The sequence below is a fragment of the Elephas maximus genome, chromosome 7, assembly GCF_024166365.1.
Source record: "Elephas maximus indicus isolate mEleMax1 chromosome 7, mEleMax1 primary haplotype, whole genome shotgun sequence".
Taxonomy (NCBI): Eukaryota; Metazoa; Chordata; class Mammalia; order Proboscidea; family Elephantidae; genus Elephas; species Elephas maximus.
The window spans coordinates 105,128,103-105,132,992 of record NC_064825.1 but is presented as its reverse complement, the minus strand read 5'-3'; positions in this window follow the sequence as shown (position 1 = coordinate 105,132,992).

The following is a 4,890-nucleotide window of genomic DNA, read 5'->3' as shown; positions in this document are numbered from 1 at the left end:
CCTGATCAAGTGGGATTTATACCAGGTATGCAAGGCTGGTTTCATATCAGAAAAACCATTAATGCAATCCACCATATAAATAAAACAAGACAAAAACCACATGATCTTATCAATCGATGCAGAAAAGGCATTTGACAAAGTCCAACACTCATTAATGATAAAAATTCTCACCAAAATAGGAATTGAAGGAAAATTCCTCAACGTAATAAAGGGTATCTATACAAAGCCAACAGCCAACATCACTCTAAATGGAGAGAGCCTGAAAGCATTTCCCTTGAGAACGGGAACCAGACAAGGATGCCCTTTATCACCGCTCTTATTCAACATTGTGCTAGAGGTCCTAGCCAGAACAATTAGGCTAAAGAAAGAAATAAAGGGCAAATGGATTGGCAAGGAAGAAGTAAAATGATCTCTCTTTGTAGATGACATGATGTTATACACAGAAAACCCTAAGGAATCCTCCAAAAAACTACTGAAACTATTAGAAGAGTTTGACAGAGTCTCAGGTTATAAGATAAACGTACAAAAATCACTTGGATTCCTCTACATCAACAAAAAGAATATCGAAGAGGAAATCACCAAATCAATACCATTCACAGTAGCCCCCAAGAAGATAAAATACTTAGGAATAAATCTTACCAAAGATGTAAAAGACCTATACAAAGAAAACTACAAAGCACTACAACAGGAAATTAAAGAGGACATAACTTAAGTGGAAAAACATACCTTGCTCATGGATAGGAAGAATTAACATAGTAAAAATGTCTATTCTACCAAAAGCCATCTATACATACAATGCACTTCCGATCCAAATTCCAATGACATTTTTTAATGTGATGGAGAAACAAATCACCAACTTCATATGGAAGGGAAAGAAGCCTCGGATAAGTAAAGCATTACTGAAAAAGAAGAAGAAAGTGGGAGGCCTCATTCTACCTGATTTCAGAACGTATTATACAGCCACAGTAGTCAAAACAGCCTGGTACTGGTACAACGACAGGCACATAGACCAATGGAACAGAATTGAGAACCCAGATATAAATCCATCCACATATGAGCAGCTGATATTTGACAAAGGCCCAGTGTCAGTTAATTGGGGAAAAGATAGTCTTTTTAACAAATGGTGCTGGCATAACTGGATATCCATTTGCAAAAAAATGAAACAGGACCCATACCTCACACCATGCACAAAAACTAACTCCAAGTGGATCAAAGACCTAAACATAAAGACTAAAACGATAAAGATCATGGAAGAAAAAATAGGGACAACCTTAGGAACCCTAATACAAGGCATAAACAGAATACAAACATTACCAAAAATGATGAAGAGAAACCAGATAACTGGGAGCTCCTAAAAATCAAACACCTATGCTCATCTAAAGACTTCACCAAAAGAGTAAAAAGAACACCTACAGACGGGGAAAGAATTTTCAGCTATGACATCTCTGACCAGTGCCTGATCTCTAAAATCTATATGATTCTGTGGAAACTCAACCACAAAAAGACAAACAACCAATCAAGAAGTGGGCAAAGGATATGAACACGCACTTCACTAAAGAAGATATTCAGGCAGCTAACAGATACCTGAGAAAATGCTCTCGATCATTAGCCATTAGAGAAATGCAAATTAAAACCACGATGAGATTCCATCTCACTCCAATGAGGCTGGCATTAATCCAAAAAACACAAAATAATAAATGTTGGAGAGGCTGCGGAGAGATTGGAACTCTCATACCCTGCTCGTGGGTATGTAAAATGGTACAATCACTTTGGAAATCTATCTGGAGTTATCTTAAACAGTTAGAAATAGAACTACCATACGACCCAGAAATCCCACTCCTCGGAATATACCCTAGAGAAATAAGAGCCTTCACACAAACAGATATATGCACACCCATGTTTATTGCAGCTCTGTTTACAATAGCAAAAAGCTGGAAGCAACCAAGGTGTCCATCAACTGATGAATGGGTAAATAAATTGTGGTATATTCACACAATGGAATACTACCCATCGATAAAGAACAGTGACGAATCTGTGAAACATTTCATAACATGGAGGAACCTGGAAGGCATTATGCTGAGTGAAATTAGTCAGAGGCAAAAGGACAAATATTGTATAAGACCACTATTATAAGATCTTGAGAAATAGTATAAACTGAGAAGAACACATACTTTCGTGGTTATGAGGTGGGGAGGGAGGGAGGGTGGGAGAGGGTTTTTTACTGATTAATTAGTAGATAAGAACTGCTTTAGGTGAAGGGAAGGACAATACTCAATACATGGAAGGTCAGCTCAACTAGCCTGGACTGGACCAAAAGCAAAGAAGTTTCCGGAATAAACTGAATATTTCAAAGGTCAGCGGAGCAAGGGCGGGGGTTTGGGGACTACGGCTTAAGGGGACTTCTAAGTCAATTGGCAAAATAATTCTATTATGAAAACATTCTGCATTCCACTTTGAAATGTGGCGTCTGGGATCTTAAATGCTAATAATCGGCCATCTAAGATGCATCAATTGGTCTCAACCCACCTGGATCAAAGGAGAATGAAGAACACCAAGGTCACACGATAACTAAGAGCCCAAGAGACAGAAAGGGCCACATGAACTAGAGACTTACATCATTCTGAGACCAAAAGAACTGGATGGTGCCCGGCTACAACCGACGACTTCCCTGGCAGGGAACACATCCGAGAACCCCTGAGGGAGCAGGAGATCAGTGGGATGCAGACCCCAAATTCTCACAAAAACACCGTACTTAATGGTCTGACTGAGACTAGAGGAATCCCGGCGGTTATGGTCCCCAAACCTTCAGGTGGACCAGTACAGGAACCATTCCCGAAGACAACTCAGCAGTCATGAAAAGGACTGGACAGTGGGTGGTAGAGAGATGCTGAAGAAGAGTGAGCTAATGATATCAGGTGGACACTTGAGACTGTGTTGGCATCTCCTGTCTGGAGGGGCGATGGGAGGATAGAGAGAGTTGGAAGCTGGAAAAATTGTCAGGAAAGGAGAGACTGGAAGGTCTGACTCATTGGGGGAGAGCAAGTGGGAGAACGGAGTAAGGTGTATATAAACTTATATGTGATGGTCTGACTTGATTTGTAAACGTTCACTTGAAGCTCAGTAAAAGTTAATTTAAAAAAAAATTAAGATTTTTAAAAAAGTTAATCTAACAAAAAAATAAGTGACTTTGTCAAATTAATTAAATTTACATGGCATATGTTCATAGATGAGGATAAATTCATAAGAAATGAACTTTGTTAACTTTGCATGGTGATGAAGCAAGGATAGTTAAGTATGTACGGTCGATTTTGTGAATTGTGACTCATTTTTGAACAGAAAAGTAGTTCAACCCCATTTAGTATATCTAGTTAATCGACCTTCTCCAATAGTTGAAATACATGCTTAAAGTCATTCATATCACAGATAATTCAAAAACAGTTGCAGTAGTACATCCACAGGGAACTGCCGGAAGTTCAAGGTGAATTCAGAAGAGGACACAAAATGAGGGATATCATCGCTGATGTCAGATGGATTTTGACTAAAACAAAGAACTCCAGAAGGATGTTAACCAGTATTTTATTGACTATTGAAAGGCATTTGTGTGGATCATAACAAATTATGGAAAACATAGCAAAGAATGGGAATTGCAGAATACTTAATTGTGCTCTTTTGGAACCTGTAAACAGACCCAGAGGCAGCTGTTTGAACAGAACAAGGGGATACGGTATGGTTTAAAATCAGGAAAGGCGTGCATCAGGGTTGTGTCCTTTCATCATACTTACGTCATCTGTACGCTGAGCAAATAATCTGAGAAACTGGACTATGTGAAGAAGAACGTGGTATCTGGATAAATGGAAGATTCATCAATAATCTGAGATATGCAGATGGTATAGCCTTGCTTGCTGAAACCCTGGTGGCGTAGTGGTTAAGTGCTACAGCTGCTAACCAACAGGTCAGCAGTTTGAATCTACCAGGCACTCCTTGAAAACTCTATGGGGCAGTAGTTCTCTGTGTATAAGGTTGCTATGAGTTGGAGTCTACTCGATGGCAATGGGTTTGGTTCTTGGTTTGGTTTTGCTGACAGCAAAGAGGACTTGAAGCACTTACTGATGAAAATCAAAGACTACACCCTTCAGTATGGATTGCATCTCCACATATAGAAAACAAAAATTCTCACAACTGGACCAATAAGAAACATCATGATAAATGGAAGTAAGACTGAAGTTGTCAAGGATTTCATTTTGCTTGGATTCAAAATCAAGCCCTTTGGAAGCAGCAGTCAAGAAATAAAATGAAGTATTGCATTGGAAAAATCTGCTGCAAAAATCTCTTTAAAGTGTTGAAAGTAAAGATGTCACTTTGCAAACTAATGAGTGCCTGGTTGAAGCCATGATATTTTCAATCACCTCATATACATGCAAAAGGTAGGCAACGAATAAGGAAGACTGAGGAAGAATTGATGTCTTTGAATTACGGTGTTGCTGAAAAAATTTGAAAGTACTATGAACTGCCAGAAGAATGAACAAGTCTGTCTTGGAAGAAGAACAGGCAGAGTTCTCTGGAAGGGAGGATGGCAAGACTTTGCTTCCTGTACTTTGGACATGTTTTCCAGGAGAGACCAGTCCCTAGAGAAGAACATTGTGCTTGGTAAGATAGAAGGTCAATGAAAAAGAGGAAGACAGTAGATGAAATGGATTGATACAGTGGCTGCAACAATGAGCTCAAACATAGCAACAATTGTGGGGATGGTTAAGGACTGGGCAATGTTTACTTCTGTTGTATACAGGGTCACTATGAGTTGGAACCTACTCAATGGCACCTAACAACAACAACATATCACAGATCAGAGTTTCAGGATCTGCCTACATTAAACACTTTGAGTATACTTTT